Below are 24756 nucleotides of genomic sequence, written 5' to 3' on the forward strand. Positions count from 1 at the left end.
AATGAGGAGTTAGCCTCATTCATGCACTTACATCTGCCGAATTGGGAGATCAACTTATAAAAATTGTGCACCTCACCTGGGGTTCGATCAACAAAGCTGTGCTAAAATCATTTCTATTTTTTAGGATTTTTCTCACTCTTAAATCTTGTTGTTCAGATGACATTTGCATTGGACTGCCATTAAAATCTTTTTCTCAATTGTCTTGACGATTATGGCAAACTATTTGAGTCGCTGATAGTGGTACACTCGCCAGACATGTGTGTGGGCAGCGTAGGCTCTGTTACCACTCAGTGACGGGGTGGATGCGGGTGTGAATGGTTGTTTGTCTCTATGTGTGTCCTCAGACTGATTGGCGACCAGTTCAGGATGTTGTCTGCCTTCTGCCTGCTGGGATAGGCTACAGCACCCCCGTGCAACCCTGTTCAGGATACGCAGTGCTGGAAATGGATGTATGAATGACTTTTTGAAAAGAGGACTTGAAGCATGGCTTCAAGTCCCAGCAAGGGAGGCATTCACAAATACTGCATAAAACCAAGGCGGCATTTTAAAAAAATGCTAAATTAGAAAAAAGAAAGGTCTTTACTGTGATTCAGTGAATTATCGGGCATAATTCTATAACTCGGTGGTGGCCTCGGCCATCCATTATGGCATTGTCTGCTGGTCAGGCAGCATCTTGGCCCGGGACAGAAAGAGACTGGAGCGACTGGTCAGGAAGGCCAGTTCTGTCCTGGGCTGCTCCCTTGACACTCTGGAGGAGGTGGGCAACAGAAGGATGCTAACTAAGCTAAAAGCTATGATGGACAGTCCCTCCCACGCCCTCCAGCCCACCCTGACAGCACTAGGTAGCTCCTTCAGCCAGAGACTGTTACACCCGCGCTGCAAGTCAAGTCAAGTCAACAGTATTTATAGAGCACTTTCAAACAGCCATCGCTGCATACAAAGTGCTGTACATGGAGCAATTTAACATGCACAATAAACAGTAAGACAAATCGGTAATAAAGACAGTAGAAAGCACCGAACAGTAAAACCAAGAACAAATCTAAGTCATGCTGAGTCGAATGCCAAAGAATACAAGTGAGTTTTGAGGAGGGTTTTGAAGATGGGCAGCGAGGAGGCTTGCCGAATGTTCAGTGGGAGGTCATTCCAGAGAGAGGGACCAGCAACAGAAAAGGCTCGATCCCCTCTGAGCCTTAGTTTAGTTCTTGGTACTTCTAATAAAGTCTGGTCCACAGACCTGAGGCGGATGTAGGGGCGGATGAGCTCAGAGAGGTAAGGTGGCGCGAGATTATTCAGAGATTTGAAAACAAATAAGAGGATCTTGAAAATAACTCTAAAATGAATGGGGAGCCAGTGAAGGGATGCCAGAGTAGGAGTTATGTGCTCCCTCTTACGAGTACCAGTCAAGAGGCGAGCAGCGGCATTCTGGACCAGCTGAAGGCGCTTAATGGAGGACTGTTGGGGAACTACACCAGAAGAGAGGCTGCTGTTGATGATATCCAAGACTGATGCGCCAACACTCGGGAGAACCTCCTGAAAGAAGTGCGGGGGAAGAGAGTCGCAAGGGGAGCCAGATGGCTTCGTCTGGCGAACTACATCCTCCAAAAGCGCCAAGGACACAGTTTCAAAAGAATTTAGCACAGCTGAATATGGAACATGGACAGAGGGGTCAGATACGGTATTTGAGACCGGAATCCTAGCTGTAGAGACCTTATCAATTAAAAACTGAAGGAATCTGTTGCACATCTCGGGTGAAGAATCCGAGCAAGTAGGCAGAGGGGGTTTGAGTACAGAATCTATCGTTTTAAATAGTGCGCGTGGGTTGTGACGGTTAGCTTGAATAAGGTCTGACAGATATTCTCTTTTGGCCTCTTTTACTGTGAGCTGGTAGTTACGCCAGCAGTCTTTCCAAATTTGATAAGAGACATGCAATTTGTCATTTTTCCACTTGCGTTCGGCTTTGCGACACCCCTGCCTAGCTGCGCGGGTAATGTCGTTAAACCATGGCTCGGGTTTAGGTTTTGGGAGCACAGTTTTTGAAGGAGCCACCAAATCCAGGATGGCACGGCATGATGAGTTGAACCAAGAGGTGAGTTCCTCTGTGTTAGACGAGGGTACGCAAAGGTTATTAAAGGCATCAGAGAAACGACTAGCAGTGCGAGGGTTAAAAATTCGGCGTTTAAAACTAGGAGCGGCAGATTTCACAGCAGCATGCGATAAGACTACGTCAAATAAAACTGCCATGTGATCAGAAATCCCATTTTCAAGGACTTCCAGATTTGACACCGGTAGACCATAAGCAAGGACAAGGTCTAAAATATGACCTTGTTCATGTGTCGGGCTGGTCACATACTGCACGAAATTAAAAGAGTCGATAAGTCTTAAGAAGTCCTTTGCTAGCGTTTTTTCCGGACAGCACACATGGATATTAAAATCTCCCATTAGGAGGATATGATCATATCTCAGCCTGATTTCCGCAAGAAAGGTTGAAAAGTCGCTTAAAAAGTCTTTGTTGTATTTAGGAGGACGGTAAATGACAGCACAGAGCACCGGGAAAACACGACCGACTTCAAAGAAGGTTGCTTCAAAGCTGGTGGCCGATGTGGTGAATCTGCACCGTTTACATTTGAAATTGTTCTTAAAGATGCTCACCGTTCCTCCACCACGGCCTGATGTCCTCGGGGTATCGAGGAAACCACAGTCAGGTGGCAACAATTCAAGCAAAGCGTTGTACTCACCAGTACCTGCCCAAGTCTCCGTCAGACACAGGAAATCCAAGTCATTGGAAAGGAAATACTCCCTCAGAATATGGGTCTTGTTCGTCAGCGACCGGGCGTTTAACAACGCGATCCTTGTGGGAGTAGCAACGGGAGGGATTGCCTCTTCCGATCGCCGAGCCCGGGGGAATTCCCTCAAAAGCTTTCGCTGGATTCCTCCCCGAGAAAGGCGTGGAGGGTAGAAATGCCGTGGCGCGATGGGAGAGCCAACGACTGTTAGCAAGCACGAGGCGACGGGGTTGAGGGCACACCACACCACACAAGAAGGAGAGATACCGCCGCTCCTTCCTACCGACTGCTGTCAGGCTGCTGAATAAAATAAATAAATAAATAATAATAATAATAATTTAATGATGTGAAAAACAATTGTAAATAGCACTGCGACTTATCTATTTTGTATTTATATTGCACTTAATTGAACTGTGTTTTTTTTTTCAGAATCTGAATCAGAATCAGAATCATCTTTATTGGCCAAGTATGTAGAACACACAAGGAATTTGTCTCCGGTATAACACGCTGCATTAGTATCATCGTAAACAACAAAATCATTGAACCATTTTAGAGTAACCAGTAGTTTTGTAGTACCATTTTGTAGTATAAGAAGAGTGACTACGTCAGTGGCTGTTTAAGGAGTTAATGGCTAGAGGGAAGAAGCCGTTTAAGTGTCTACTGGATTTGGTGCGCATGGATCTGTAGCGCCTGCCTGAGGGGAGTAGCTGGAAAAGGTGGTGGGCAGGGTGCGGGGGATCCAGGAGGATTTTCCGTGCCCTTGTCTTGATTCTTGCAGTGTGCAAGTCCTCAAGAGTGGGTAGGGCGGTGCCAACGATTTTTTCCGCCGTCCTAACTGTCCGTTGAAGTCGGATTTTGTCCTTTTTTGTGGCGGCCCCAAACCAAACCGTGATGGAAGAACACAGGATTGATTCGATGACTGCCGTGTAGAACTGTCGTAGCACCTCCTGTGGCAGGCCATGCTTCTTCTTTCTTCTTTCTACCCACAATCTTGCTGCTGTAGACTGTAAATTTCCCCAGTGTGGGACAAATAAAGGATATCTTAATAATTAATTGCACCGTATGAGTAAATTTTTTTTTTCCAAGATGGCGCCGAGTAGGCAGCCGTCGGCAAGTGCTCTTCAAGAGCCTTGCTTGTTTGTTCTTTTTTGGTGTTTTTGTCTTTTGTTTTGTCACGTTGTTTGTTGTTTCATCGTGTGGACCTGATATGGACTGTTTTCAGCGTTTTTTGGCCACGACATTCGTCAAAGGAGAAGTATCTGTGCTTGGTGGTTGCGCCTTCTCGGCAGCACGCCTGTACCAGCACGGATTTTGATTGGGAGGAATGTCGGCGCCATTGACTGTCGGTGCTGGACAGACCTGGGGCGCTTGTGTTTTTTGCGCCTGTAATGGGCAGCATTTTTCACAACCCCGTTTTGTTCAGTGGAGATGTCGGCGCTGTTGGACAGTCGGCGTTGGTGCGGCTGGATGGATAGCTGCTGAAGTTGAGGATGAGGAGAGAGGAGCGTCGGCGCAGAGCGCCGATGCGTATTTGGAACCGAGAGTCGCCGCTTGGAATTGAAATGGATTTCCATGGGACAGGAGAAGTGAACCAATCCCTTTTTTCGACAATGGATGCTACAGCTTCTTGTTGACTTTGAAACTTAGCTTGTAGCCGACGTGTGCACATTTTGAGCATGACGTCTCTGATCCACTGGTTAAAGGACACTTTGATTCTCTCCTCTTTCATCTCAAACTGCTTCAAACAACAAAGCGTGTGACGGAAAAGTGGCTAGGACTGCATGACTGTCCGTGTTTTATGTTATGTGTTGTGTTTATTGTTTTACTTTATGTTAACTGTTTTGTTAAGCGCTTTGTTACAGCTGCCGCTGTTGTGAAAGCGCTATATAAATCAGCATGTATTGTATTGTATTGTATTGTAAAGGTCTTTCAGGTAGTTTATTTGAAGGGTGTGAGTCAAACTGTTAGCCGTTCGCTTTAATCAGTACCCAAGAAGTCGCTCCTGGTTGCTGATACTGAATATTTTCAGACTCCAAATGACATTGAAGCACTTCTCCAGCTTATTTCTTTACTTTCTTCAAGGAATCAAAATGTAGTTTGCATGCAATTTACTTTTTGTTCTTTTCTTAATTTTAAAACAGTGCTGAAGCAGAAGAATTTCTTCGGCTGGTGGGCTGTGCCTCGAAGCCAATTCCTCTCATCTCGCAACATTTTTTCAATCTCCACCAGGAATTAACACGTAAATCGATGCGCTAACACCAGCACAAACCGCTATGCCTTTGAAGAACTTTTCATAAATCCGGCTTAACGCATGTTGAAAAGTTGTTTAAGTGGGCGTTTGTTTGTTCAGTCCTCATGAGTTGACAATTGTACATGAAAAATACGGTCTGTGAAAAAAAAAAAATGAATCAGCCGTCTTTTGCGCCTTGAATCCGATGCTTTTCCAGGGTAACGGGTCAGTGCAAATTGCACACTCGCCCTTTCGTAACATATTTGACAAAAAAAGCTGACAGAATGCGAACAACACGGACTTGTTTGTAACAACTGTCGGCGAATCAGGCCCATTGTTTCTTTGTGCTGGTGGTTCAGCGGTATTTGAAGGAAAGTAATTCAGAGAAGCACAAAAGGGAGTGGAGGTTTTGTCCTTTGGGAATATAGGATGTCTGTACTCTATTTCAAGGCAATCCATTCAATAGCACTAAAATGAGAGGCAGTGGATTTTATTGGCAATTTAATGACACTCGGTAACAGTAAGCTGTCTTGTCGGCCTAATCAAGGTCACTTGTTTGCCGAGCATATCCTGAGCAAACTGGTCCTCTGCTGACTTTGCTGCACATGCTCTGGTGTGTGCGCGCTTCATAAATCGGAATGCCGTCAGTAGATGCAGTGAGCTATGTGAGGAGATCATGTTTAATAAATGGGCATTATTTGAGATGAGATCCAACTCCCGGGAGACGCGTTGTAGGCCGCTTTATTGCTTTTGCTTAGTGCACAAGGCCATTACGGCTCCGTTGGTTTATTTATGCACTTGAAGCGCGCGGAGACACGCTCAGATGCCCGCACACATCCCTCTTAAGATGTCATAAAGCTCGACTGCCTATGTGTGTGTGTTTATTCCTCCACGGGACAGCGTGGCGTGCCAATTTGTCGGTAAGCAGTAAACGCGGCGACGAGTCGTTTTGATGGATTAAATCGCGGCAAATTAATCGCGCTGCGCTTTTTCTAGAGAGACGCTCGGACTTGTGACAGTCAAAAGTCCATCCCCGTGTAGTTTTCATTTATTTCAAACTTAGGTCACGGGCTTGATGGAAATATTTGCCGGCTGCTGAGCTACAGATAGGAGGCCGAGTGATCATGAATTTATCTTGAGGTCGTGTGTGATTAACGCACATGTTCTGAGCAAGCACATTTGTGCAATCCGTGGGTTAACTTCATTATGCTTAGGCACCAAAAGGCCATGGCTCATACATAAGTGATTTATAACATCAAGGTTAATGGTTGCAGTAATCAGTATGTACAGCTCTGTGGGTTGACAACAAAGCATGTGCTTTGTGTCCGAACGAGGGCGGTGAGCATCTGAACTCCTCATTTACAAAATCTTAAGCAGTGGCAGCAGCATTCCACAATGAACAGAGCCTCATTGTTCTCAATTAGAAAAGAGAATAAGAAAAGCCGAGACTGTAGCGTCGCTGTTACAAGTCACCACCAATGCGTCCTGACATATTCCAGAGATGACGAGAAACCAAACGCAGCTTCCGGAAAACATCTCTTCATATCAGCAATCAAGGCAACATAAAGTCTGTCAGCCTCCTTTTGTTGTGCGCATATCATGTGATCTCCTTTTTACGCAGCACAACAGATAAAATTTGAATTCTAATTACGAATATGCATCATAAATTTGATTAACAATAAATTTAAGGCAGTCAATCTCAATCTCCTTTCACCACCTGAAAAAATATATAACTCAAGTATCACCGCAATAGCTCAAAATGAAAACACAGTAGTGTAGTAGGCATACGTGTTCATCTAAAACTCCTAAAATAATGTCTGTATAATATATAATTTCTTGTCAGCGACTGTAACATTATGCACAGTTTGAACATGAACAAAAGTCTAAAGTACGGGAAAAGAAAAACACTGAACTTCAATAATTATTCATTTCAAATATATGACACATGAAAGTTAAAAAGTTGCTTGACAATATATTTTAAGACTAAACAGTTATTCAGAATTAAATGGATAACTTGCTTTTCCTCTTCTTAAAAGTTACAACTGAATTGTGTTTAGATCTTCTGTACTTGAAAAGTAAATAAGTAAATATACTGTACTTAATTTTAAAATACTGTATTTAAAAATATAAGTTTGAATACAACAAGCGCCTCCGAGCTTCATATCTGTGTAGGTATTGTCCACTCACCAGCCACAATATTTGGTTTCGCTGTACAAAGTAAAAGATGACAATAGTTTGACAAAAATTTGGCCTTAACAGTTGGCTATATATATGGTTGGAATACTTAATATAACTTGAAGCACTGTTATTTGAATTCTTTGTACTTTACGGTATTCCTTCAAAGGTGGATGCACTACTTTGTAGTCACGCAACAAAAACTTGAACCAGATACCTTAACGTGTGTGTGCGTGTGTGTATGTGTGTGTGCGTGCGTGAGTACACGCACACACACAATGCTAGACTGGGTAGACAATGTTTTCCGTATTGCATAGGACTAGTTTTACCTTAAGGTGTTTAAAACTTTAGAGTTTATATGCATGGTCGTTAGTTATGCTAAAGGATACTGAATTTATCCACATAAAAATGTTGAACTGGATCTCCTTTTGTGATTAATACTGAGAAACGCCCACATCAAAGTTGCACCGAGAGCTGGTTTTTCTTCCGTTACATTTACTTTCTGGAACATCCATAGCAAAGAAACTGCCACGATTCAAAGGAACTTTTACAACTGCTTTGTCTGAGGACTCCACAGCCCACACCTGTTCCGAGACAAACACATCCCTGGCGTCAAAGAGACGACTGAGCGGGCAGGCTTGTAGCAAATGCACAGTCCTGACAAGTATGGTAAAGGACGCTCTCAGGGTTCCCCCCTGCATATAGAACTTAAAGGAGATCGGCCATATAGAGTGTTTGTTTGGTGAACAGGCGGGGTGTCCCCAGGGTGTCGCCACATGCAGCGCATTACGTGACATGGTGTCAACGTGAGTACACGTGCGATGGCGACGGCATAAGGTGAAATACCATTCACGCACATGCCCGCGCAAATCCCAAACCCACTACCGTCACATACGCAAATAAAGTGCATACATTCAGCTGTTGGGATGAAAGAAGCCAACAATTCACACACTATGATGCACACAGGAAGCAGCTAGTGGAAATACAATTCGGAGAACCTTTGATCCAACATCAAGTCATGCTGGTCGGCTATATTTTCTCCATGGGATCAGTCATGAAGTCACGAAGGTGCCGTCCTAAGTTTTGACGGCATATTGTTTCATGCTTTTTTTGTGGTCAAAACAGGGCACGACCAATATAGATTTTTATTTTTTTAGGGCTAATGCTAATTCCGATGTGCAACAGAAAAATGTTCAGATGATAAATTAAACGTCCAATTGAGTTACACAATCTATAATGAATAAAATCAATTCTTTTTTGGGTCACTTAAAGCTTAAACAGCAAACAGTTACAGGCAACATTTTAGATGGTTTGGCAACACTTTGTCTTTCAGCATTTAGCTGTGCAACAGAGAACATTTTCCAAGTGGAAAAACATTAGAAAATAATTACCTGATGAAAGAATTAGGCCATAGAGGCATAGAAGCAATATAATGAGTGAAGATACTCGCTCTGCATAATTTATGTGTGCTGCCCTTTACAGTGAAATCACACTTCTTCGACTCCATTATTTTCTCTGCTCTGAAGTGATGACTTCAAAGAAAATTCCAGCAACACCTTTCTCACAGCGGCCCGGTAGTCCAGTGGTTAGCACGTCGGCTTCACAGTGCAGAGGTACCGGGTTCGATTCCAGCTCCGGCCTCCCTGTATGGAGTTTGCATGTTCTCCCCGGGCCTGCGTGGGTTTTCTCCGGGTGCTCCGGTTTCCTCCCACATTCCAAAAACATGCATGGCAGGCTGATTGGATGCTCTAAATTGTCCCTAGGTGTGAGTGTGGGCATGAATGGTTGTTCGTCTCTGTGTGCCCTGCGATTGGCTGGCAACTGGTTCAGGGTGTCCCCCGCCTACTGCCCGAAGACGGCTGGGATAGGCTCCAGCACCCCCCGCGACCCTAGTGAGGATCAAGCGGTTCGGAAAATGGGTGGATGGACCTTTCTCACATGTCAAAATGTATCACCTTTGACAGAATTGCATTTGAAATGTGTGATGTCGTGTGATCAAATTCAACAAAAACGGGAGCTGATGTTTTTCTTATTTGAAAAAGTTTCCCAATCAACATGACATCGACTCAAGAAATGTGTCTGTCCACACCCAAATGCTGAATCGTACCCAAAACCTTTTCTCCTGGTTACCCTCCTGGTGGATTTAAGGCCGTGTGTTGTGCACTGCTAGCTATCGGCACTTGTTGCTGACGGTGAGAAGCAGAAGATGTTGCCGTAAAAGTAATATCATGCTCGGGAGCAGCAGCAACGCAGCGCAATAATCCACCACTGTTGCTATAAATGTCGGCGGTGTTCACGCACGCCCACGTGACAACTGGGACAGCTCCGGCATCGTCTCAAGCCAGTTACATATTGGTTTGAGCTTCCTCTAGTGTTCAAACGTGAAAGGACATCACGGTGCGATTCCGATGTTTCACAGCATTTTCTGTTCCATGAGAAAATAATCTGCTCCAGTTGTATTCGATTCCATTATTTTCCTTTTTTCATCGACTTCTTTTCATGACGCTAGCTGCAATATATTTACTCATATCCTGCTTTGATTAGCCGACTGGTAAGCAAAAACCTCTGGTGGACCAATTTAGCACATGTGCATTACACAAACGGTCATCCAGAAATAGGACACGCGACCACAATGGCAGACAGTTCGTGCTCTCTGAACTTTCAATTAATTCATTGCATCTGATTGATGTATTTTTACTTCTACGTTCAAGTGATACATGTCCAACTGTGCTTACAAATACTGAACTACTGAACATACTACATCTAGCACACGTCAGTATTGAGACGAAAGCAATAGCACGGCAGCAAACAAATATTGGAAGCATATTAATAAGCCAGTAATGAAGATTTTTTTTCCCCTCAATATTATGTGAAATACTAGGGGTCCACTAACAGCAATACAGTGCTGCCGTGAGATAAGAATGTGTTGTTTGAATTTGTTGCATGAACACAATCGTAAATGTCTCTCCCGACGGCAGTAATTTAGAATGCTTCCAATCGGTTTCGGTCTACTTCGAAAAAAAAATGTTTTTGTGTTTTCAATAAGGAGAAATAGCACTCTATAATGCCGCCCTTTACAAAATAAAAATAAGAATAAGAATAAATGAAATGTGAAAAACAAACAATCGGTTCATTTTGCCGCTCCTTATAGTGTGCCCACCTTGGCCACTGGGAGGCACTACAATAAGGTCACACCGACACAAATGAAGAAAAATAGTTTCAGAACAGCTACAAGTGACTCCGTTGGAATAATTATATTTGGACGCCTAAGAATCAGTTTGTAAGTGTTGCCCCACTGTTTGGTTTCAAAAAAGCATTAAGTAGACTTTCCGAAGACAAAGTTTTGTGCTTGTTTAAAATACACGAAGGGTAATTATCTGTATTTTCTGTTTGGTATGACAGTAAACTTCAAATGGGAGTACTGGTGAACAACTCGAAAGCTCTTTTTTTTTTTTTGACAAGATGTTCACCATTTGCCAAGCTGCTGTTTAGTGTGAGTTGATTTGATTTCACTGTCATCGCTGTCAGGTTTACGCCCCAAAGTTAAAGCAATAAAGTGTCTGAATGATGTCAGCATTATACTCTACCTCTGTATAGCATCAACACTCATAAAAGGTCTCTGCCGCGTTACATGCCGATAGCATACTACCAGCATGACGTACTGTATATCTCCTGGGTATGTCAGCGCTGTGTGTAGAGATGCTTGAATGGCAACGGTGACAACACTTTCAGGCAACTGCAAATTATCCATCCATCCATTTTCCGATCCACACCTCACAAGGGTTGCGGGGTGTTCTGGAGCCTATCCCAGCCGTCTTTGGGCAGTAGGCGGGGGACACCCTGAACCGGTTGCCAGCCAATCGCAGGGCACACAGAAACAACCATCCGCGCTCACACTCACACCTAGGGACAATGTAGAGTGTTCAATCAGCTTGCCATGCATGTTTTTTGATGTGGGACGAAAGCGGAGTACCCGAAGAAAAACCACGCAGGCCCGGGGAGAACATGCAAACTCCACATAGAGAGGCCTGAGCTGGAATTGAACCCGGTACCTCTGCACTGTGAGTTCGGCGCGCTAAACACTGGAGTGGGGCCGCCACTGCAAATTATGCTTTGCAAAAAGCACGTTGTACTCCTCGAAAGCTGACTCAACTCCGAGGTTTTGCAAGACCTGTCGCTCGCACCGTTCCTAAATGCACCATGTGATGAGCCACGTTTTTTTATGAGGGTCCGGAAAAGTTGATAATTAGGTCTTCGGATCAGTTTTTTTTTTTTTACCACGAAATGTGCCGAAAGCAGCTTTCGTTAATTGTTTTGAGCCCAAACTGCGATTCATGTCACCTCTGAAGTGGCATCTTGCGAATGAAAAAAATACATTTTTATTTTTTATTTTTTGGCGGTTGAACTAATTTGCAGCTTTGGTGAGGATGAATCTGTGTTGTCAGCGCTCGGTGCAGCTTTGTGTCAGTTTGCTGATATTTAGTTTAATTCAATGATATTTTGATATCCTTTGTCATGTAATTATTGCTGGGTTGCTACTCAGTGCTGCCAGTATTCTTGTTTACAGTCGCGGTCATGTAGTGCCTGTTTAACGACACGTTATCATTGAATGTTTATTTCTTTCTGCTCTGTATTGAGCTGTATAAAAAAGATTACTTGGGGAATGAACATTTATATATGAATAATTTAGTTAACAGATCATTTAGTTGCTATACAATCATATTCGAAATAGATAAATCATTGACTTTGGTTTATTTTGAAATATGGGATTTATTTTGTTAGTCAGTCATGTCAGTGAATTATGTGGATCCACATTTCAGTGCCACTTGATTTCGAAGACATCCGATTGGACTTATTGGTTTATTTTTGCTCACAGTGCTATGAGGTTAATACAATCATGGGAGAGAAATAATCGGAACTGGGCCACTTGAAGAAAGGTTGCCTGAATCCAGTTTTTGGGTGCATTTGAGATGAACATTTTTTTTTGCTGGCCTGGCACGCAAAGTTCAGAGTCATGAATACGTTTTGCTGATTGTCAAAGTTTTCGAGCAAACCTTAAAGACGTTTCTGTTGTTGCAGCCGAAAGCTCGGCTTGCATATATGAAATGACACAATGAGAGCGTCTTCCCCTGCGACTTCGACAGTGATGGAGACACAAACAACCATAAAAAGAGAAAGCAAATGAGAATTCCATGAGTACTTTTGTGCTCGGCTTTACGGACAGACGTTAGTTGCTGTTGTCTCGCTCAAATTTAAATGAGATCCCCCGAGTGCAAACGCGCATGCACACAGCTGACACACAAGGGTACACACACACGTTGACAAATTTGACTGACATTTGCGAGTCCTGCCTATACCTTGGAGAATGTGCCATTGAGCTCACTTGCACAGCGGCCTTATCTGAAATGCTGACAGGTCCGACTTCATACAGACGTTACTTGATCAAATGAGCGAGATTTCCTTTTGACGAACAATCCAAACGGTATGTTTGGATAAGCTTGAATCTCGTGGTAGCTGCAATGCCAGCCAGGATTCATCCAGAAGGTTGGAATCGGAGATGTGCATGTGGCATTTTTAAGGCGGATCTCGAAACTCTTATTTATTAACGGCCTGGGATCAAACGGCCACCAGGATATGAGTTTTCATGCATCCACAAGACCTATTTGCATATTTAGATTTAGATTGACTGAAATGTACTGTATTTCAAACGTGCAACACAAAACAAAGAAATGAAAATTTAAGAAGTGTGATCCAAAAAAAACTACAGTGGATATAAAAAGTCTACACACCCATCATTGAATGCTAACTTTTTATCAAACATGTTTTCAATGTCCAAGATAAATCAATTCCAAAGCGGAAATGAAAGTGACCTGCTACCAGTGCAACTCATTACATTTTTTATTTAAATTAGGGAAATAAAAATGAACTCCTGCGAAAATGTTTTTTAATTTGTAATTAACCACTTACATTTAAACTCATTAATTGGAAGTCAGCACACACACCTAAATTATTTAAAGTGCCTTTCATCCCAAAATAAAGTCCCGATCTTCTATGAAGCTTTTTTTCTTTCCATCAGAATGCTGAACGTTTTCTGCCAACCCAATCTGCTCATATTTCCTCCACGTTGAGCCAGGGCCCAGGTGCACCCAAAGACAAGCAGCCCCAAAGCATAATACTGCGACTCCCATGCATCACTGCAGGTCTGTTGTTCTTTGGGTGATGAGTAGTGTTTGCAGAAACAAACTTGAACTCTTCTAAATACATGTGGAAAACGTGTTACGGTCCAGTGAAACAATGTCAAATTTTTAAGACGGTGGAACACAATTTCTCTTGGTCTCATTTTTTTTATAGCCAAACATACAAAACATAAATATGCATACATTCTACATATAGTACATAACCTAAATCTACCCATACACATATCCAAATGCGCAACCATTAAATCTCCTAAGACTTAACGACGCTGTCGAAAGGGAAAAGTACCATAATCTCTCCAATGAGCTGGGATGTGAAGAGCTGTGAAACGGGAGACGCTTGAAATGAAAAGAGCAGTGCTTCATCTCTAGTAGCGTCTGTCGAGGCTGTGTCACATGTAATGGGAGGGGTCAGTCCTTGGCGGGCAGGGGCCCATCCTCCTGATCAGACCTTGGCTTCATTTCGAGTTGAAGTATAACCATGTCAAAGCGAAGCGCGTGTCAGCCTCAAGGCCCTCCGGAGACCCTGTGACTGCTTGCTGCTCCCTGCGCCTGATGCTGTTTGAAACACTCTCTCTGTGTAATATTACTTGCAGCAACAGCACAGGATATACTGTATATAACATTTTGTCGCTGATTTTAATCTAATTCAGCTAAATGAGCATCTTGTGTTTATAATAACCATTACGTTGAAAAGGCCAAATTTGTTCAAGCGCTGTACCAAGGTTATTATGGTTAACAAGTAACACGAAAATTCAAATTGAATAGACATTTTTGTTAATGTCATTAAAAAACAACAACAACAACAACTAACTGAAATTACATCATGCATTTTATATATATATACATATATATATATAAAATAACTGAAACTATAATGGTAGCAAAAATGCCCTTCATTTCAGACTTTGTCAATTCATAAGCTTTTGGTCTACAGTATATGTCCCCACAAGTCAAAAGACGGTATTCTGATGAAAATTGGGTTCATGGAATAAGAATTAAGCAGATTAATCCATCCGTTTTCATCAGTCTCAGGGCGCCGCCATTTTGTCCTTTACCGCCGTCCCCACTGAAACTGACATCAAAAAGCGTTTGGATTCACAAAGCAAAAATGTAGTACGCTCCGTCCACGTTCGCTCCCAAAAATAAAAGTGCTCAAAACTTGCGTTCATTGAACACTGCCAATTGAACTATATTGAAGAAATATACAATACAGTACTGGATTAATAAAAACTCTAAGACACCAGTTTGATGTCATTTAGTTCAGTGGTTCTGTCACGTTCCACTAGAGGGAGCCGGCCTATCCCAGTGGTACTTGTGCCCTTCTTTGAGAATCACTGGTCTATTCAATAAAATACGATTTCAAATGGTGTGAACTTATGCTAAATAGACACTTGATCACATCCTCCCCTATAGTAAAAGTGTGCCGCAGCTTATAAATATAGAGCACTGTCAAGTTAGATGAAGCTCCTCAATTTCTCCCTCATGCCCTCCACTCTCTTATCTCGACAAGAAAAGATTTCTCACCGTTGTTGCAACTGTCGTTCCTTTTTTTAGCCGCGTGTTGACAGCCCAGAAGCTAGAGATTCTTCAAATGACTGCATTTGCAAAGACTACCTTATCTCCTCCACGTTGGGCGGATCAATACTTCCTTCCTGTCATTACACCTCGTAGTCACATCAGGCTGTCAGTGACGCAGCCCGACCTCTGCTTGGGCTCAATCCGCATACTTAGCAGTGCGTGGATCCAAGGTGGCTAATGAACAGTACGATAATGGACGCACTCAATGGCAGTCAATCCTGCGCCATCGGTTTCTGCTTCTGCCAGGCTGCAGCAATATTTTGACGCAAGGAATATCCTTGAATGCCCACACTTGATGTGAAGCCCCCACTCATCGAGAATTCATGCAGTGGCTCTCAATTGGTTTACCGTTAGTTAAATCTGTTTTTTCCTGAGCCCGTCCTGGTGAAACGACACAAACGTGCAGATAACAAACCTTATGGGTTATTCTGGGATGTCATTCGTTATCACCTGAGTGCTTCCAGACCCACAGTCAGTGGCGTGGTCTGAGCCTAAGGCACGGTACACACATCAAGACAGTCGGGCTGGATTTGTCCCGATGTTTCCCTCTCCTGACCAAGGACGTCAAACGCCTGGCTAGTGTATTTGATGTCTTTTGAAATTGTCCTATAAAGTTATCCTTCTGACTGAGGTGTGTTAAGAGTGGATTTCTCCCGTTAATTAGGTTTCTGTTCTTTGTTTTTGAGAGATCATGTTGGATCACTCAACATTTCCGGCACGGAGGATTTTGTCTTGAGATCGATGGTTGGATGGAATCTTAATTTTTGTGGTTCTCTAACATGTTGATATCGAAGCACAGTACACACTACTCAATACAACCACAACTGTTAAAATCTTTATTCCGTCACAGTACAAAAAACCCCCAAAAAACCCCATCTTTTATGATTCAAAGAATTCTTACGTGTGTACTTTGCCTTCTGGCTTATTCTGGATGCCAGCCGTTATCTGCTGAGTACTTCCAGACTGACGTTGAGCCTTGCTCACTCCGCGCTTGCTTTTGCATGAGGCATGAGTCAACATGTCATGTATCATTTCCTACTCGCAATTTTATCCGCAAAATGAGTTTCTTTATTGTAGATGTCTTAAAAGCAGGGACATCTGGTTTTGGATGGAAAACCAGTCCTTTTTTTTTTTCCTGCGGTCTTTATCACCATTCATTCAGATGTTGAATTTTGTGTTTATTTGGCTTGTCCTCGACTTACAGTAGAAGTGCGTGGTTCTTCTTCCTATGAGTACTTTATATCCTGAATGGTTGTTGGCACGGCGGAGAAAACACTTTGTCAGGATATTAACTTGGGCTTTTATCCCATGGCTTTCAGTGGATGAAGGTCACACTGTATCTGCAAAATGACTTTCCTCTCTATAGCTTGCTTTCATCCCTGCTTCCCTCCCGCCCTCCACAGCAGAACATGAGTCAGAGAATCTGACACCTCGCAGGGCACAGAAGGAGAGAGGAGATGGGAGGAGGTCGCGGCGGGAGAATGGAAGCAAATGGAGAACGATAGACGCACAAACGGGACTGCTGGAAAGAGGGAGCGAGGAGTGGATCAATATGTCACCGAAAGAGGTAACCCGAGACATTGCTGCTGCTTCCTGCAGCGCTGTATAAAAATGGCAATTAAGTGAATCTACGCGCAAAATGGTGCTCGAAGCTCTTGCTGACTGCACCATAAATCACAGGTGAAGACACTCCTTCTACACAGGCGCATGGTTATCATGTTTACAGCATCACAGGTTGTCGGCGTATCATCTGGACTTCAGCGGGACCATGCACTTTGGTATTGCATAAGCTCCAAAACAAACCGAGCACAAACCCAAAAATAGTGCGGTCCCCGCTAAATATTTCAGGCACTCGGCAGCTGAAGGGGGTGATAAAAGGAGTCTCTTGTCATTGCCGCCTTTCACAAAGACCCACCGATGCAGATGGCCGCTTGATAGAAGCCCGTGCAACACACACAAATTGGGGATGCTGTTAAGAAGGTCGTCTTTTGGCGTTACTTTGTATTTGATCCAATTCTTGTCCGGTACGGACCCCGTAAAAGCCGCTCCTCGAGGGGAGGAAATCAAATCCTGAATCTCGTGAGGCAACAAAAATTGAGACGAGGAGTGTCACGCGGGCCGCCGGTTCAAAACAGCAGCTCTTAAAACAGCATCATCTTTTCATAGCGAGGCTGCCCCGCAGCGCCGTCAGCCACCGGCTGAGGCGTAAGAAGAGCGGCGATGGGTCACAACGCCTTTCAAATAAAGAGTCCCTTCATTGCTCAACATCACAAAATGATCTGCACTGTTTGCCGGCGCTGCCAGATGACAAACCGGCGTTCATGTGACCGGATTCCATGCACGCCCTTCTTGTACAACAGAGCCCATTTCATGCTGGAACACAGAAATAAGCAGTGCAGCCTTTCAATCGACCAAATGGGAGCGAATGAAGACCGAGGGCCCCGAGAGTTCAGATGTTATGAGATAGCAACAAGCACAGGTTAATTGCTCCAAGGCAGGTTAATTGCTACGCGTGATTGATCTCAGAGATTGGAGAGGAAATTAATTTGTATGGTCACAAAGCCACCAAGATCTTTATTAAATCCTCTCAATGACACTTCACACAGACAAATACAAAGTGCTCGCTCAGCTTATAGACTCAGCTTGATAAATCATGGGACATGAAAACAATTGTTGTCTTTCTTGCTCCAAACACCACCACAAAGAATTTGAAATGAAATTAACAAAATTTGCTTCAAGTGTATTCTTTTCAGCACTACTTGGAGGGGATTTTACGGACACAAAATCAAGCTTGAACTTTTTAATGAATTGGCAATTAATTGAGGATCAAATGAATCGGCAACCATTTTAATAACCGACTAATCGTTTCGAGGTATTGTTATATAATTGTCCCAATCCCGATTTCGACCTCTGAACAGTAAATATCCTCTGATTGCCATAGCGCTTCATGAAAGTATCTTTTATGTTTCATTAAAATAAGACATTTGCAAACATCTTCTTATAATTGCAAAAAACAAACTAGTACCTGAATCAGTTTCAAACGGTGACTACAATTTAAATCCCGATCATGTGATCGTACTTAATTTTGCTTTCGCTGTTGTTGTTTTACCACTAAACAATAACAAAACGACAACAGTTGGTTCATAAATACGAAAGCTTTTTTCCCGAATGACACTTAAATGCAAAATCAAATTTTATCCAATTTATTGACTGAATAATGTATTCCAAAAATATTCGCTCATTCCAGCCTTCAAATCATATTCAGTCAGCCAAAAGCCTGAAACCTGGAACGAATCAATGGCATGACCAGATGCTGAATTTTATCCTTGGGGATGCTTTGCCAAGCCTCGACTGAATTTGTCTTCACGTCCGACTTTTTGTTGCTTGGGGCATTTGCCCTTCAATTTTGTCTTCGGCAAGCCAAATACATACTCAGTCAGATTTAGGTCAGGTGATTGATGTGGATATTTGCAAAACTTATTTATCGGTTCGATACAGTACACAGGTTTCTTGTGTGTGTGTGTGTGTGTGTGTGTGTGTGTGTGTGTGTGTGTGTGCGTACGTGCATGTTTTCAAAATGGAATAAAAATGCAAATAAGCAGGGATCAGGGAAACAATAAAAATAAAAGATGGCCACTCTTATCTCAAAGTGCCATTGTATTCGTAATTAACAACTAATAAATTTCAAAGCAAAGAAGGAAAATGGAATACTGTAATCTCCCGCAGCACCCCCAATGATCTCCCAAAGCCCACATGTTGTGAATCACAGTTTTTAGGTAGATGAGCATGCTTATTGGCAGCTTCCAGACGCTGGAGCATCACGTGACAGGTCTGGCCTGTGTTATTTATGAAGCCTCTCAGTCCCTGCCTTCACTCTGCAGCACAGATGCAGGTGGGGTTTCATTATTGAAGATGCTCTTCCACTTCTTATTAGATCTCCCCTTCTCAGAGTGCATTACGGAATTGCATTTGGAGAGTGGGCATTGCAAGAGGGCCTGTCTTTGTAGCCCTGGAGTGCATCCTAATGACGTGTGTACAACATCAGCCAACAGCCTTTTTTTTCCAGGCGTACATATGTGAGTATTTAAATCAAACAGTGTGCAAAATATATATATTTTTTCTATTGATCTCCATGTGCAGATGGGAAGATGTAAAGATGCATGTTGAGGTCGAAAAAACACGCAAATTCTAACCAAATAATGAAGCCATAAAATGCGTAGAGTCCTACCCTAAGTGATGCACAATTTTTCAGTTGTGTCCTACTTCTTTCCACTTTTGTTTGAGTGCACTTGCTGCAGGCTGGCAGGGTATTTGCAAGATTCATGAAGCATCTGCAGGCTGTGAGGACCATGATTCTCTGCATCAATCAAATGGTCCACTCTCAGCTGTTTATTGATTCTATTTTACTGACTCTAATAATGCTGCGCTTAAATAAACAAAAATATATAGAGTGAGAGAATCATACTGTATTAGTGTGCAATGTCAAACATTAATAAGTGAAAATAGCAATTAAAAAATGTGTGCTCTTGATCTTCATAATGGTGGGATCAAGCCTGACCGCAAATTGTTGACATTCCCCAAAAACTGATAACTGCCAATAGTAACTATTTAAATGACACAGATTCTAAACTCTGATCTCAAAATAGCATTTCAAATGCTTAAAAAAACATACAGCACAGTAAAAAGATGAACCACTAAGAACACGCAATGAATATTACATTGTACGTACACATCTAGAACTCTGTTGGTGATGATGATGAATAATTAAGTGCTGAGCTAGAATTTCTATGACAACATAAGCTGTTGTTATGGATTCCATTGGTTTCAGAAGCGGAGCTATGTGGTGTCCAGCAGTGGCCATGGCCACTGTTTCTCACTCTCCCCACGAGCTAAAGCAGACATGGGCACCGCCGTCTTATTTATCTACTCCCACTGTCAGTCACTAATCCAATACAGTGGATGCTAGATCTGTAATTGGGCTCTGTTCCACCCCCCCCCCCCCATATATTTATATATATATACACGTGTTGTATACAGCAGCACTAATCAAAACATGGTACTCTGTGAATAATTCCACCATATTGGACAATATCTCCCAACGTGACATAACAACTACCGTTGCACTTTTTTCCACTAGAACCGCACACTGAGAATTCTGGTGTTTGAAAAATGAATCAGGAAGACCTGCAACTGTATCAGACTGTCAAGCTGTAAACAATGACATTGTAATTAATGTGTGTTTTTTAACTAGCAATTGAACATTATTTGGGTTGGGGATGGTGTTCTATTTTTTTTTTATGGCAACAGTATCCATCCATCAATTCTCCATATGGCTTATCCTCCTGACAGGTAGCGGGTACACTGGAGCCTATCCCAGTCAATCGCAGGGCACAAATACAATCATTCGCGTTCACAAGCACACCTAGGGACAATTTAGGCTGTTCAATTAGCCTGCCATGCATGTTTTTGGAATGTGGGAGGAAACCAGAGAACCCGGAGAAAACCCTGGCAGGCACGGGCAGAACATGCAAACTTCACAGAGGAAGGTCAGCGCCCATATTTGAACCCAAGACCTCAGAACTGTACGAACCAGTTGGTCACTGTGCTGCGGTGGCAACAGTATACGATGCCAAAATAAAGTGCTTCAGCAAGCGAAGTACATGCTCAATCAGAGTCAGGTCTAAACTGCTTGAAACCAAGCCATCCACCATATTCGCCGATGCTATGAATTACATGCGCCGTGAAGGCCAACTTCAAAATAAGAGCGTGAATCAAGGCATTGATGTCCATGTATTGTTTCCTCCTAAAAATAGCTGCCCGCATAAGCAAGTCGATGTTTTAAAGTTTATTATTATTTTTGTAATGAACGCACATTTAAAATCTAAGCAAGTTTTGACATTTTGCTATTACAGTAGTTTACCTTTTTGGAACTGAGAACAACTCCTTGGTACTGATTAATGCAAAGGGCTATCAGTATGCAATAATAATGTTATCAACAACAATTTAACTCTCGGAAACATAAATATCAATATATCGAATCTCTTCAAGTGTACGTGTTCACTTCTCTGACATTCCTAGGACATCACAATGTCCCATCAATGGTGAGCTATTTTTAGGCATGTGTAGCACCAGGCTGCTGACCCCTGCTTTTACACAGTATTTCGCCACAACTTTATTTGCAATTTGCGAATAGGAAAATGCAGAATTGTCAAATATAATAACCCACTCACTGTGCTAAAATATTTCAAACTGACATAATATTGATATAATAACCTCTGGATGAAGATGACGTAGATGCATGTTCTCATTTACTTGCAGTACTATATGTTTAACATGCAACAATCAAAAGAAAATCGAATATTATCTGCAGCATGACTTGCATTGTGTGCATGTTTTTTTTTCAAAAAGAATCCTAAGCAGCTTTGAATGTATTTTGGAATATAGCCTCACTAGATAGCTCATTGTACTCGAATAAAGGTGTCAAATGTGCAGTCTGTGGGCCAATTCAGGTGGCGATGAAGAACATATCAACTGCAATTTTTCAATAAAATTAACTGTTAATGCTAATTTTGTCCACTCGAGGGAACACAGAAAACCACGTAAATGACATTCTGAAATATGTGCGATTCAGGATTTGATGCGTGGTATTGATGCTCCTGTGAAGGCAAAAAGATGCTAGCGCGCTTCATACGAAATGCTGTGCCACATTTGTCCTGTGAAGAATGCAGTTCTGTAAAAACGAATACGTCCTGTGGATATATTATAAGAGACTGAAAATTGCAAAATGTCAGTCAACAGTTTCAGTTCAAAAGTGGTTGTTTAGGTTGGTTTGTTTTTTTCTTGCACTTTAACAACTTATAAGGCAGGGCTTTTTCTGAATAGTTCCCACTTAACAGTTTGGATGGCACGATGGATCACCTGAGGTTGCCAAATTTTTCAAATAAATGTGGCAATTTATGGTGTGGCCCCGAGAAGTAAAAAGAGTGACATCGAACAACCCACGCATCAAACACGAAACTCTGCCTTTACGAATCAAACGAGCTGAGTTTTTTTTATTTTTTACTTCATGTCCGTGCAAGATCGAGCAATGGAAACAAATAATATTCAAAAGTACTGTGTATGATACCGTGCAGTCCCACTGAAAACATCAACTACAGGATTACCACGGAAAGTGACTTTAGTTTTGCTTTGGTGTCTTTCTTCTTCTCAAGGCAGCTTTCCCATCCGGATGCAGCACTAATGCAATTGGTTATGTTGGTGAATAATTGTGCTGTCACACAAGTGGCTGCTTCAGCACCAGCCGGGCGGGCGCCTTCACGGGCGGACTTGAGCTGAAAGATCTTTGTGTTCGGATTCTTCGGAACCGGCTCGTGCAGCTTCCATTATCATCAAATTGTCCTCGCACAACATACCGATTGTGTTAATCACTCACTCACTCACTCACTCACTCACTCACTCACTCACTCACTCACTCACTCACTCACTCACTCATTCTAACTGGGAGATTGTCGCGCGCGGTGCATGTGTGGAGGATGCACAACAATGCGCCCACGCATGCTGAAATGTTCCAGTTGAAAATCGGCAATCGCCTCGTGAAATGCATCACACGGTGTCAAGTTGGACAACAACACACACAAAACGCGTCGTCTTCGCTGTACCTGTTCGGATGCGATCGGTTGGGGGCTCCAGTTAAAGAATCGCCATTGGCCGGAATTCCTCGGGGTTTGTATCCACATGAGAGTCCACGACCACAGAGCTGCACGGCTGAGAGTGGACGAGGAGTGCACGGAGGCAGTTGCAGGGACGCGACCACTCAGCTCACGGTGATGGAGAGAGAGTGAGACAGGCGGTCCGCGGCTGAGGCTAGGGGGGGACGGGGGGGGGTGCCCCCCCCTTCGCACCCACCCCCACCACGCTGGCCTGCGCTCTTCTCCTTCTATCCTCACAGGACATCTGCTGGAGGACCAGATATATGGACATTACCACAACCTATAAATGACCAGGTTTTTTTCAATTTTCTTGTTTGACATTCATATGAACTCCCAAGATCTTTTGATATACAGTAGTGACTTTTTTGTAGCTCTGCGGTTTTAAGGATTGCTTGAATACGGCACTGTTTAAAAATATGTAAAAATAACAATAAGCACATCATGCCAAACTCACTGATTGAATTGTACTTAATTTTATCAAGAAATCTGCAGGGCACGTGCTCTATTGAAGTTTTGACGGTTCAGAAAACAGGTGAACGTGCCCCATCTAGTGAACTTACTTGAGCATCGCACCTACTGTGTCACACTATAAAACCATTGTCAACAAATTGTTTTTTTTTTTTAATCAGAAAACGAGCACTAGTATACTTTACTCTAACGAGGCAGTGACTCACTTATATACGATCACATGGTATTAAAACGGAATTCAAGGTAAAAACATTTCTTCGAAATAATATACTCTGTGTGTGCGCACGAAACTGGGCATTCGAAATAATTGTGTTCATGGAATAAGAATTAGATAGATTAAACCACCTGTTTTTTTGTTCATCTCACGGCGCTTCCATGTTATCCTGTACTGCTCTCTGCTGTGTTTGGACTAGCGGGGCACGTAGAATATATACAGTAATTGTGAAGAAAATGTTGGTCTTTTTCAACATTTTTTTTGGCACATTTTACCCTTCAGCTGTGCTGCTCGGTTTACTCTGTGTGTGTGTGTGTGTGTGTGTGTGTGTGTGTGTGTGTGTGTGTGTGTGTGTGTGTGTGTGTGTGTGTGCGTGTGTGTGTGCATGCGTGCGTGTGTGTGTGTGTGTGTGTGTGTGTGCATGTATGTGCATGTATGCGTGTGTGTGTGTGTGTGCGTGTGTGTGCATGTATGTGCATGTGTGTGTGTGCATGTATGTGCGTGTGTGTGTGCGCGCGAGACTTGGTCACATGGGGACAGTATAAACGACGTAGAGGTACAGTGCAGTGGAGGCTCAGTTTCTCTCTTGGTTTGTCAGTACGTTGGTCATGTTAGTCATTCTTCGCAGATGATAAAGAATAAATCCTTGTGAATATATAATTTTATGGTGTTTACCTGTGTTGCCACCGACCTCACGTTGATGCTAATTGTTAGCCCATGCACTGTTAACTTTCCAATTGTATGTTTGTATTCAACTAATGGACATTATGTCATTGCTAAAATACACCGAGTGCAATAAAATGCTTGAAGTCTCTTTTTTTTAAGCATATCTACAGCTTACGAACGAGATACGTTCCGAACGATCGTTCGTAAGGTGAATTCGTTCGTAAGTTGCTTCAGGAATACGCTGCTGCTGCTGATCCTCGAGCCAAATGGTGAGAAGTTTCTCCATCTTTTCTAAGATTTTCCCTCTTTTCTTGCTCATGATCGTCGATTGCATCGACACTGCACCTTTCACGTGTTCCATTTTGCGATCTTTCTGTTTATAAATGGTACCGATGGTCGAACGATTCATGTTGTATGCACGTGCAACGCTCACCATTTTCTCACCCGCATCAAGCTTCTTTATTATTGCCACTTTCATTTGAAATGAAAGTGGCAATAATAATGAGAGTGGAATAATGAGAGTGGAAGTGTAAAGAAGAGGCAACTCTTCTTTACACTTCCACTCTCACTAGAAGCCTTTCGCTTTTCACCAACCATATTGAATAATGGATGCACGAGATATTTAACAACTGGGCAGAGGAAGCCGGATTCGGGGTGGATGCTGGGCGAGCTCTCACAGCGCCTCACGTCGGTATTAGCGACGGAAAGAAGCACTACAGTACCTGTACTCGGAAAA

The 24756-nt window shown here is 42.8% G+C and overlaps 1 protein-coding gene across 5 annotated transcripts in view; it reads right to left on the minus strand.

The window, feature by feature from the left end:
- Nucleotides 1-22807, minus strand: part of pcbp4 (poly(rC) binding protein 4) — a 60466-nt gene extending 37659 nt beyond the window's left edge. For all 5 annotated transcript variants that reach the window (XM_086124268.1, XM_086124295.1, XM_086124286.1 and 2 more), the window contains exon 1: nt 22622-22807. The gene's annotated coding sequence lies outside the window, so the exon portion shown is untranslated. The remainder of the gene's footprint in view (nt 1-22621) is intronic.
- Between the last annotated feature and the right edge of the window lie 1949 nt (nt 22808-24756).

Source organism: Hippocampus guttulatus, chromosome 1 (assembly GCF_054856545.1).
Source record: "Hippocampus guttulatus isolate MCC_2025c chromosome 1, RoL_Hgut_1.0, whole genome shotgun sequence".
In the NCBI taxonomy this organism is placed as follows: Eukaryota; Metazoa; Chordata; class Actinopteri; order Syngnathiformes; family Syngnathidae; genus Hippocampus; species Hippocampus guttulatus.